Raw genomic sequence first — 12659 nt, forward strand, 5'->3', positions numbered from 1 at the left:
TATGGTAAGCGGCATCTACATACTTCTCTCTGTGCAGCACCGAAGTCACTGCTCCTGAGGTGCATTGGGTGGATTTCTTTTGACTCTGGTACTGTGACCATCAAAGTTAAAATCACTGGAGCTCCTTTGACTCTTGTTATCTTTGAAGTTACTAATGCTGCTAATGCTGCAGCCACAAGAACTGGAGTCATGTATATATCACTGGTAAACATGGCACTGACCTTCACTTGCATATGCATGATTGTGTTCACGGGTAACACACAAGTCCATTGTATCTGCTACATCCAAAATATCATTATAATCTGTTTAGCTTTTGCTAATACAGTGAGTAGAGTCTGAAGAGTGGTTCAGATCACCTTTCTGTGTCTACACAAACAGACTAAAAAGTGCTAGGACATGATCACTAAAACTCAATCATTCATAGTATTAAATTATTAGAACAGCCTTGGCATTTTTGGCCTCTGCTAGCTCTCTGCCCAAAATTCCTGAGCTGTTTCAATGATTAGTCCTGGCTAGGAACTATTCTGGTAGGTAGTCTGATGTGGTAACCTTGTTTTGGAGACTAAGACCATTGTACAATGTGGGTATAGCCACATCGTGCCATAGGATCTCTGGATCTAGACAAAGACACTGTTACTTGTACAGAGTATAGCTCTCTGGTCTGAATTGGTTACTAATCATGTTACAGATGTTCATATTTGTCTGATTTCACACCAATTGCAAAGGAATCTTTAACAAGGTGTTTAGCAATGACCCTCCTTCTCTCTATCCATAGCTCATCTGTCTTGAATGTCTCTTTGTCTGGCTGCTAGCAACCTTTCCTGTGCTATAAACAATTTAGCATTAAGACAACTGTCTTCCACACAGATCTGTGCCCTGATAGAGGATTGGGGTTCCATGGGATTTTCTCCCAGTGCATGTCACAGTGATTAGGTGTTTGTGAGTGATATTTAAATCCCAGATTGGAAGTTAACCGTTGCAGATCTCTACTTGGACAGTGGGAGTTAATACTAAAGGGAAATGTATCACTAATCTAACAAAATACCTCCATGGAGTTATAAAAGATTCTGAAGGACTCCTTTACAATAAATACCTTGTTACTTCAATTTACTTAACTCTTCCATTTCTAGCCCTCTGGAAAGCAGCTCACATCTTCTGAGGTCAATACCCCAAGCAAATCCAGTTATATAAAACTTGACGTAATTAAGTAGATAATCAATATCCCATGAACTGATCAGTTCATTATGTAATGCACTGTGAGGATGGGAAGAGGCAGTACATGGTTGGTCAGTAAGAGTTCTTTCCCTATGCCTTCATCACCAAAATGTTTGCTTCCCAAATTCTAGTTAAAGACAAATTTCAGTTAATTTTCTTGCTGAAACATCACCGTTTGTGGGTTGAAATCAACTCAGTATATGACTATACCATTTCAGAGACAGGACTCTTAAGTGTGATACCTGCATTCTCTATCCCTTAAATACCTCCTCAAGATATGCATCTGTTTGGTGAGCCTCTGGGAGCACCATGTAAATGTGCTCTCTGCTTTTTCCTTATTTCATCTCCCATCCATGAATGGTGTTTCCTCACCACTCTGGTCCCCAAGCTGCGGGATGAGGCTTGGTCCAGTCTTGGCTGGGAGCATCTGCGGAGGAAAAAAGTCCCTCAAAAGGAAAGGCAAGCCATCAAGTTTTAATTTTTTAACTCCCTTGCTCACAGACACACTGATAGGGCATAAGCCAATCTGATTTTCAACTGCTGAAGTTGACAAAATGTTCAAGGCCTTTTGTAGGGACCCAACCCCCCAGCAGCTGAGAGAGTCACTTCCAGACTTCTGAATAAAGGTCTCCACAGAACCACCCACGCCTAATAACTCCTGTTCTCCTGTGCATGACTTTGCTGGGAAACAATACTTTTAACAGCAGCATCTCAATCACTGCTCTGAGGAAGGGATTCCTCCTGGGTAATGAGCCAGATACTGCCAGGCAAATGACCTTTGGAAAGACCAAGATTTGCAAGCAGCGTTAAAGGCTGCACTTCTGAAGAGTCCTCTGTGCACATTTCCTGCACACGTCTCTGCTAGGGGTTAAAAAACCAGTTGCATCCACTCTTTACAGAATCGCAGAGTCGTAGAATGCTGGAGGTTGGAAGGGACGTCTAGAGCTCATCTGGTCCAAGCCTCTGCTAAAGCAGGTTCCTCAGGGGAACACAGGATGGTGTCAGAGCCTGGGCCAGGGCTCCCTCACCCCAACAACAAACAAGTTTCTCCTCCTGTTCTAGTGGATCTTCCTGTCTTTCAGCTTGTGCTCATTTACTCCTTGTCCTGTCACTGGGCACTACAGAAAAAACGTGCTGTCCCATCCTCTTGGCATTCATTCTTTAGCTACTTATAAACATTGATGAGGTCTCCTCTCCAGGCTACATATCCCCAGGTCCTGCAGCCTTTCCTTCTCACAGAGATGTTCCAGTCCTCTCGGCATCTTGGTAGCCCTATACTGGCCTCTCTCCAGCAGTTCCCTGTATTTCTTGAACCGGGGAGCCCAAAAATGGACATAGGACTCCAGATGAGGCCTCAGCAGGGCAGAGGAGAGAGGGAGGAGAACCTGTCCCAACCTGCTGCCCACACTCTTATTGATGCCCACCTTGGATACCTTCGGCCTTCTTGCGCACGAGGGCATATTGCTCCTCGTACTTAGTTTGCTGCCCACCAGCACTCCCAGGTCCCTCTCCACAGAGCTGAAAGCAGGTTACCCCCAGTCAGTACTGGTGGAGGGAGCTGTTCCTCCCTGGCTGCAGGATTCTGCACTTGCACCTGGTGCGCCTCACGACGTTCCACTTTCATGTTCAGCCCTTCCGAGGGGTGGTGTGTATGTTGTTGTGAATGTTGGTGCAAATAATATATATTTGGCCTTGGTAAGGAATTACAAAAACATAACAGAAAGCCCAACTCCTTAGGAATGGAAAAATATCTCACCTCTTGATAACAAAGCCCCATGGTTCACTGCTCTTTAGGTAGGACCTGCAAGACAGTGTCCTAAGGTGCTGAAGACGACGGGAGACAAGCCCACCCTGTAGTGCAACAAGTCTCAACTTTATTTGCAAAGATACAACTCTTTTATAGATACAATAATCAGGCTCATACATATTGCAAAAGCTAAGCTCATCATTGGTTCCCAGTTAGGTGCAAACCTCGCCCTTGTTTCAACAAACTCCAGATACTTGTGGCTGCTTAACCCAAACTAAGCTCCTGCTTTTTCATCCTGTTATCATACAGCTCTCTTGCTCTCACAGCCTTGAGCAGGAGTCCAATAGCTTATCGCTTAGTGCTTACTGCCTAACCAGCTGTATTCTATCATGTCCTCTTTTCTCTAGCCAAGTCTCCACAAAACTCCCCACACTAAGGGGCTGCTTGGTCATATCATCCGAAGTGAATTGTGAAAAAGTACATATTTATAACTAAAATGTAGTTTTCTGTCTAACTCCTTCCATTGGGTTCAGGATGAAGGATAGATGATGAACAGGGAAATTTTGGTATGACAGAGGTTATTTTGGCACACCTTCTCATGTGCTCATGGAGCCTGGACAAGCGAGCCAGTCCAACAGTGGATAGAAAGAGATTGCCAGAGGAAGAACAGGAAGGACAGCCATGTTAGCCATGCAACGAAACATGACAGGGACTATTCCTCAGGCAACTAGGATAGTTGGCTACATCCATACTGTTTAACACTTTCACCCTCCAGAATAACGTGTCTGAATTAAAGCTCTCTACTGGGAAATGTCTCTGGCCCAGAACAGTTGTACAGGTTTTGCAAGAACAGTACAGGAATGTGATTTAAAATCTCAGAAGCATGAAGGAAGGAAGGAAGGAAGCAAGCAAGCAAGCAAGCCCTGGGATGCAATTTGTCAGACAGCTCCTGTTCTTATTTCAGTGGAAAAATCAAAGGGAAAGTTTTGTACAAAGGAAAGAAAATTTAATTTTCCATGCACAAAAGACAAATAAGCTGGTTTTCATCTACCACTGGAAAAATCCCGTGAAAAGAATGTGCTGAGAGAACTACACGGCCATGAGATCAGACAGTCATGAAAAGTGTACTGATAACAGCAAAGTTAGTTCTGCCAGGGCTCCCAGTTCTTTCAGATGAGGGAGTTAATATTACCCAGATATGTTGCATCTGAATGACTTTGCCCCTGCCTTTCTTTAGCTGTACAAAGTAGGGACCTCACCTTGGAAATGGAAATGGATAAACAGTGGATTTTTCCATTTTTCCTGATGTAAACATGTAAAGAAATGTGCTGTAGCCTGGAACAGTTAGATTTTTATAGACAGCTCTCCACATCTTGTTAATCGTGATTTCCTTTCACAGTGTAATTTGGTGGTCTCTGTTGTATGCCATCTGGTACCTGGACAAGCACTTCCCTAGTGGGAAGTCACTGACTGGAAAGGGAAATAGAGGCACAGAGAGAAGCAAACATTGGAGGGTAGAGCAGTCAGAAATCTGCCAAGCCTTATTAGGGTAATGCACGTGATCCAGTGACAGCTGAACATGTATTGCTGGGTAACTCTGCAACTAATTGATGCTAAACTATTTGAGACAGCAACAGAGGTGGTATCTGAGCTACTCTACTGCCATATGTGTCCTTTTCTCTCCTGATCAACGAGAAAAGTTGCTCACAATCCTCTTTCTGGCAGTTTGTATATTTGAAAATGATCAGGCAAATTTCCAGGAAACTCCACTGTAAGGGTGGTAAACACACAAAGCCATCCCATTTCTAGAAGTAAGTGTCATTGGCAAACTCAGAGAGTGTATCAAGGAAAATATAAAGTTCTGCCTATATTTTTCTTAATCTTTTCTGTGGACATCAGGATCATTGTAATGGAATGATTTTGCATGATCTTTGTCAACTTTTTTTTGAGATGACTTGCCTAAAGTCTCACAGAAGATCAGGCAGGGCAGAGCCTTTCAGGGATAGCATGGTGAGCCACATGAGGAGCCTCCAAAGACATAGGTTTGATTCCCTGCTTCAACAACCTGTTCCATTTCCTTGTTGATAAAACCAGGAGAGGCTTTTCTGTCTCCTTTCCAGATGTATTGTAAGAAAGTATGAATGGTGACGATGCTCTGTTGTCCTGGGGGATGCTAATACATCTAAAATATTGTAAGGAAAATGATTCTTTGGTATTATTTCTCTATCAGTTTGGGGAGAGAGGGAAGGATGTGCTGACCAGGGCCATATGCTCCAGCTCCATCTTGCCACTTTCTTTCTCGGGAAAAATTCACATCATGACTTCTTCACTGCAAACATAAGGCATAAGAAGTAAACTATTTTGTATAATGGATCTCAATCACACTGAGTATAATTTTCTGAGAACTGGCTTTTCATTGGAAAATAAAGATATCTCTGAAACAGTTTTTCTTACAAAGATTTTATGGAATATCTTTAAGCCTTTCTGCCTCACATTTCCCCATCTGATATTGCCTGAAAAATTTCCTTGTTTGTGCAAGGTAAAGTGGTTTAACTAGAAAAATTCAAAGATCCTTAAGATTATTAAAGAATTTGGTTATTAATTAACCTATGACAAATTATCCTGTATGATTATCAGGTTCTACTGCCTGATAAACTCTTCCCACATCATCAGTCAGTTCTTGCTTATAGAGTCACAGAATGGTAGAGGTTGGAAGGGAACTTTAAAGATCATCTAGTCCAACCCCCCTGCAGGAGCAGGTCCACCTAGATCAAGTCGCACAGGAACGTGTCCAGGTGGGTTTTGAAAAGCTCCCGAGAAGGACACTCCACATCCTCCCTGGGCAGCCTGTGTGAAGTAGTTTTTCCTTATGTTTCAATGGAACTTTTTGTGTTCCTGCTTCCTATCACTAGATACAACAATAAAAAAGGGATGTCCCATCCCATTCATATTTGTAAATACGAATGAGATCTCCTCTCAGTCTCCTCTTCTCCAGACTAAACAGCCCCAGTTCCCGCAGCCTTTCCTCATAAGGAAGATGCTCCAGTCCCCTGATCATCTTGGTAGCCCTGCGCTGGACTCTCTCCAGAATTTCTCTGACCCTCTTGAGCTGAGGAGCCCAGAACTGGACACAGGACTCCAAACAAGGACTCAGCAGGGCAGAGGAGAGGGGGAGGAGAATCTTCCTTGACCTGCTGGCCACACACTTCTTGATGCCCTCTTGTTTCTGGGGAAAAAAAAAAAGAGTTTAAAAAGTCTTAAAAGTTCATCCACTTGAGGAGATAGAATAATTGTAAATCTCAGCATTTTCCCATTGGCTGCAGTGAAAGCCATACTTTTAAGCATACTATTCTTTCAGCAGTGTGTTAGCACACAGCATCTAGCAACCTCTACTAGGTGAGTTGTTTTAATCTGTGGAAGATATGCAAAAGGAAATACCTGAGTTTTCTTCCATTCAGAGATGTCAAAGGGAGAGAAAATCACATTACAGAGACAGAGTGGTTGTGTAAGTCTTGCCCCTGGTTCAGAATTCAGTGATCACAGCTGAGAGAACACACTCATCACGTATGGTATTTGCAAGTTACAGATTCCAGCTGCAATCTTTAACTCATGTCACAGTGTGGTGGTTCCAGCCCAAGGTGACAGCGAAGCCCCATGCAGCCACTCACTCCCTCCCCGCTCCACACACCTCCCATGGGATGAGGAGGAGAATTGAAAGAGAAAATCAAAACTTGTGGGTTAAGGTAAGAACAAGTGTAGTAACTAAAATAAAATATAAAAGCAGTAAGAATAGTAAAGTATAACAATAGTAATTAAGAGAAATAAACCCCAAGAAATAGACAAGAGATGCCCAGTGCAGTTGCTCCCCACCTGCTGACAAATGCCCGAGCAGCAACCCATCCCCTCCCCCAACCCCCCCAGTTTCTGTGCTGGATATGACATCCTGTGGCACGGAGTAGCCCTTTGGCTAGCTCGGGTCAGCTCTCCTGGCCATGCTCCCTACCTTTGTTGCACTCAAGCCCGTCCACTGTCAGGACAGGGTCAGAATCAGAAGCAGGCTTGATGCAGTGCAGCATTGCTCAGCAATAACCACAACATCCCTGTGTTATCTACATTCTCCTCAGCATGAACCCAAAATATAGCTCTGTGGCAGCTACTGGGGAGAAAATTAACTCTATCCCAGCTGAAACCAGAACACACAGCTATGTGTGTTTGGTCACGAGGCATCTCCCACTCCTTTGGGTGCTGCCCTGACTTAGCTGGGTTTGAGAGCTGAGAACTCTAATGAAGAGGGAAGCAGCGACACCTGGAGGGCAGCCACCGGGGAGATATTCTGATCCCTCGACCCATCACTGGTGACATACCAAGAGTTTTGGGACCTAGGGTAACAGCCCTTAGATCTGTGTTCATCAGATAAGTGAGAGTGGGAGTCACGGAAAGACCTATGCTTATTTTTTTTGGCACAGGGTTAGAAACAATGGAACCAGGCTGAAGGACTTTGCCCTCCTTGGTTCTTCAGATTCTTCTGCCCTCTGTCTGCAGCTGTGATTCCTAGGCAATGTCTGGCTTAGTGAATCCCCAAAGCTCTCTAGAGATGTGATGCCCAGCTGTGGGATAGTGTGAGCCAAGTGGTTGTCTATTTTCCCCTCTATCTCAAACCACTAAGATACTTGAGGATAGTGCCAGGCGAGATATGGGCAAGAAGAAGGTTGAGTTGTCAGATAGAACATCCAATGTCCAGGTAAATTAAACCTCTTGCACCTTCAGGCCAGCAGCAATGATAAAGCCCACATGCAATTCCACCACCCGTGAATCCATGGAAATGATATTTTTGAGACACTCCATTTGCCAGATACTCTTAGCTGATCTCCCTCGGTGGATAAATAACATTTGGGTGTCTATGTGACCTTCTGAAGATATTAGTCCAGTGTTATGTTCAGATATCACCATTCAGCTGCTGTCCAAAACATCAGGAGTGCTTGAGATTGTTGGAGGTGTGAGCTCAAGGCTGCCTGGTCAGGTGAGTCCCACACTCGTGTCATTCTCACAGACTTTTGGGTCAACAGCCTCTTCTGAGTGCAGGATGCAGAGCTGTGGGACTTTATTTCTTGCCAAAGGCCTGATGCTGGCACAGGCATAGCAACCTGGAGCTGCTGTGGCAGGGTGCATCCCTGGTGTGGGTACAGCTAGAGACTTTTTTCCCCTTCTACGCTTTTCTTGCCTTTCTCATTGCTCCATGGTCTCTTTTCACTATGCCTCTTGTTTATGTCTATTCAAATTCATCTTTAAAGAGCCCTTCAAAGAGTCTAATGAACTGTAACTCATATGAGGTCATTCCCATAGCTTTGAGTTCCCTTTTCTACCAGGCCTCCATCCCTTCTGTCTATCTCACCAAGAAATGCATGGGGAAACAGAAAGAGAGTAAGTAGAGAGTTAAAGATGCTGATGAATACTCCAGACATCTTGGTTTCAATACCCTATAATGAAGCGTTTCAGAAAAATCAACAAAAAAACTCTGACACAGTGAAGCAAGTCTGGTAGCAGCATCTCTCCTATAAAGGCAATCTGAGAGTTAGGGATGTTCAGCCAGGAGAAGGCTCTGGGAAGACCTTCAAGTAGCCTCCAGTCCCTAAAGGGGCCAAGTTGGAGAAGGACTTTTTGCAAGGGCATATAATGCTAGGACCAGGGATGATATCTTCAAGCTGAAAGGGTGAAATTAGATGAGATATTAGGAAGAAGTTCTTCCCTGTGAGGGTGGTGAGACCCTGGCAGAGGTTGTCAAGGAAGGTTGTGGCTGCCCCATCTCTGGAAGTGTTCAAGGGTAGGTTGGATGGGGCTTGGAGCAACGTGGTCTAGTGGAAGCTGTCCCTGTCCATGGCAAGGAGGGTGAACAGGATGATCTTTCCCTTCCAACCCAAACCAACCTACGATTCTACGATCTTATCCCAACCTTCAACCATCTAACACCAGGGTGTAGAGTAGACAGACCTACACTTTTCTTAGAGTGCACAGTGATGAGATAGGAGGTAAAAATCACAAATAGCAACAAAAGAACATATTACCATGGAGTGCCAGGCTCGTAAGGGCCAGTGCTGCAATGGACAATGTGCCCTGCTATGGATCAAGAGACTACAGGCTGACTTTTTGTAGAAATCCTCATCTAGAGTCACATACCCTTGACCTTCTGGAGGGAGATTAGGATCAGAAGTGGTATCCAGACATAGAGCCACAGTTGGGACATCCACTAATCTTATTTCCTTTGTAAACATAAGATACAGGAAAGCTCAAGCTATCCAGATACTTACCAACACTGGTCCAGGAATGAAAGATCACTCTACTATGGCTCATTTATTGCCCGTCACCAGGTCTATGGGATACAGACTGGAAGGGCAAAAATAACTGCCCATGAAATGTCCACCACAGTGCTACTACCTTTTAGAGGCAGGACATCCTGACCCCGGTGTGATTTGAACACACAGCCTTCTGATCTGGAGTCAGACGCGCTACCATTGCGCCACGAGGTCAGGGCTGGGTGAGTTTTTGCCCATATGTTATTGTGGACTATATGGCCATGGACCATTCTCTGAGGGAAGAGGACTTTCAATCCATCTGACAAAGAAGCAAGAGTATCATTGCCATTCTAAGCCTTGCAAGGAGGTCTCTGAATTGAGGTGCTTCAGAGGAGGAGGGACAAAATACGGCCCTTGCTCAGAGCGGCCCTGCAGACTCTTTCACAGGAGAATCAGGCTCCTGAGAACAGTGTCTCTAGAGGGGCAGAAGATGTAGTGCACCGCCACTTCACAGGGGAGACAGTCCCCATTTCCCTGGCAGATGCATGGCACCCACTCAAAGCCCTGTGGCAGGAGGGATCCTAATGCCTTTTGCACAGTCTCACTGGGATCATCTTCCCCTCAGGAGGAGGATGGAGTGTGTGTTGGGTTCAGCTGCCCTAACGTATCCTGGCCAATGCTGTTCACTCTATATCTCTGTCCCATCACTCCTGGGCTTTCACCCTACACATTGGTCACTGTACTGTGGGCATGAATTGTTCAGTCTCTCCACAGGAGGTGGCCCTATCTTCTTTACCTTCCATTCTCTTGTGGTGGCCAAGACAGCCCTAGGGTGGTCTCCATGGAGAGGACATGTCCATCACCCAGGCCACAGGCTGTGCCAAGGAGCTGTGTCCCTCCATCCTGACCTCGTGGTGCAATGGTAGCGCGTCTGACTCCAGATCAGAAGGCTGTGTGTTCAAATCACACCGGGGTCAGCCTGAAGCTCAGCACCCTCTGTATTGCTCCTGCTTTTCTGGGAGGTTGCTCTGTGTGAGGGGCAGGGCTCTGCAAGGCATTGGCCAACTGCAGGGGGCACCACAGGAACAGCCGAGAGGTTCTGTGTTGTGATCAAAGCACAGGCCAATGACAGAGAAGTGGTGTGATGGTGGCTGTCTGCCACAGGTTGCCTCCTCAAGAAGCTGAAGGAAGTGAAGTCTTCCTCAGGAAAGTGCAAGAAGCTTCACTGAGGTCAGGCTCAGTCACCCAGAGGGATATTTGTCTTTGAGGGTAACACAAGGTGATACAGTCAGTCCAGGGAACTTCTTTCTGGAAGGAGTGAATGCCAATTACTCACTGAAAGATCATGGCAGTGGGGAGAGGGTTCTGAACAATCACATGAACCTTTTTCTCAAGGATACCAAGAAGGAGTATTTGGGGAGCTCTATTCCTCTTTTTGTGCCAATGCCTCATCATCCTCATTGTAAAAGAATTCTTCCCTATATATAGTCTGAATCTCTCCTCTTTCAGTTTAAAATTGTCACCTGTTGTCCCACCACTACAGGCCCTACTAAAAAGTCTGTCCCTGTCTTTCTTATAAATCATCTTTAAGTAGTGAAAGGCCACAATAAAATTTCCCTGTAGATCTCTTTCCAGAGCCTCTTTTCCAGGTTGAACAACCCTAATCTAAAGAGTGGATGTGAGGAGGATGGGGTGACAATTTTTCAGTAGTGCCCAGTGACAGGATAAGGGGTAATGTACATAAACTGGAACCCAGCAAGTGCCACTGGAGGAGAAACTTGTTTGGTGTTGAGGTGAGGGAGCCCTGGCCCAGGCTGTCCAGGGAGGGTATGGAGGCTCCTTCTCAGGAGGTTTCCAAACTCGTCTGACACATTACTGTTCCCCCTGATTGAGGGGAACCTGCTTGAGCAGAGGCTTGGGCTGGATGAGCTCTGCAAGGCCCTGCCAACCCCCACCATTCTATGGTTCTATGATTCTTTTGTCAAAGGCTTTTGTGCTTTGAGTGGCAATTTAGATCACCAATGATCTATATAGGATCTACATTTAGATTCCAATGATCTCATAAAATCTGATCTTTTCTATACTTAGTTAAACCCTCTTGCACTGTCTTCTGCTTGCCTTATGAAGCCCATGCAGTGATGGGAAGCCCCCAGGACAGCAGTTGGGCCGGGGCCAGTGGCGCAATGGACAACGCGCCTGACTACGGATCAGGAGATTGCAGGTTCGACTCCTGCCTGGCTCGACATTTTCCTGCCCACAGTCTGGCCATAGATGGTGACAGAGGACCTCTTTCTCCATGGTGACCCACCTTGTCTCCCTTCTTGCTGGTCTTCCTGTAGAGTGAAAGCTTCCATCATGTCGGGGATATACTGGCAAAATAAAAAAAATCACTGTAAGGGTGATAAATCACTAAAGAGAGGGGCCCAGAGAGGCTGTGGACTCTACATTCTTGGAGATATTTGGAGTTCAAGCAGGTAAGACTGATCTGAATGTTGCAAGTTGAGCAGAAATGTGGAACAGAGACCTCCACGTGTCATTTCCAACTTAGATCACTCTGTGGTTTAAGAGGAAGTTCCTGTTTCCGTATTCTTTTGCTGCTCCATCCTACATTGTCAGGTTCATGGACTTGTCATCACCTTTTGGTACCTTCAGCCTGCATGTGGCTTGGTCAAAGAAAGTTCAAGATGCCTGTGTCCAGGTTAGCCCAGACAACTGGCCATCAAGTAAGATCTCACTACCCATAACACACTTTCTCTACTCTCTGTAATGAGGCAGGAGAAAGTGGAGGACAAAACAAGTGGCTTTGAGCTGAGCTCACCCTTTAGCTGGGCACCACAGCTCCAGAGAGTCCTGGGCCACTCCAAGCCCTGCATTGTCAGGAAAGCTTAGCCACAGTATCCATGAGACAGGCATCTCCTCCAACCCACCATCTGCTTCTGCCATCCAGCCTTCTTTCAGGGTGACTCAGCACAGGCATTGCTTCTCCTGAGGGACCAGTGAAACCAATACTGACCTCTCCCCCATCAAGTGAGTAGGGCAAGGCTGTCATGGATGGAGTGAGCTAGGTGAGGTCTTGCTTCTTCCCTTTGACCACCAACACATACAGGTGATACAGAAAGGGCAAGGGGGACACCAGGTAAGACCAGAGGCTGAAGTTAGTAGTGCAGTAGACTGTGTCTGACTGTTGATCAGGAGACTGAAGGTTCGACTCCTTCCTGGCTCACTGGCTGTTGTGGAGGTGACAAGAAACAACTGTCTTCATTAGGTCCTTCCCTTTCCAGGCTTTTTGTCCATCTCTCTGGCATCAGCATCGAAGAAGCATAATTTTGCAACACGCTGAATCAAAGTTACAAGCTTGCCAGCTGCTTCAAAAGCCACCCCTCCTCAAGTCTTTTTTGTCCTGGCCT

General features: G+C 45.6%; 3 non-coding genes across 3 annotated transcripts; 2 read left to right on the top strand and 1 right to left on the bottom strand.

Moving 5' to 3' along the window:
• Positions 1–9414: 9414 nt before the first annotated feature.
• Positions 9415–9486, bottom strand: TRNAW-CCA (transfer RNA tryptophan (anticodon CCA)). Its single transcript has one exon. It is a non-coding gene; the product is annotated as a tRNA-Trp (tRNA).
• Positions 9487–10157: 671 nt separating this feature from the next.
• TRNAW-CCA (transfer RNA tryptophan (anticodon CCA)) lies at positions 10158–10229 on the top strand. The gene has a single exon. It is a non-coding gene; the product is annotated as a tRNA-Trp (tRNA).
• A 1192-nt stretch (positions 10230–11421) lies between these two features.
• On the top strand, positions 11422–11494 carry TRNAR-ACG (transfer RNA arginine (anticodon ACG)). The gene has a single exon. It is a non-coding gene; the product is annotated as a tRNA-Arg (tRNA).
• Positions 11495–12659: the final 1165 nt, after the last annotated feature.

This window comes from Colius striatus, chromosome 2 (genome assembly GCF_028858725.1).
Source record: "Colius striatus isolate bColStr4 chromosome 2, bColStr4.1.hap1, whole genome shotgun sequence".
NCBI classification, from domain to species: domain Eukaryota; kingdom Metazoa; phylum Chordata; class Aves; order Coliiformes; family Coliidae; genus Colius; species Colius striatus.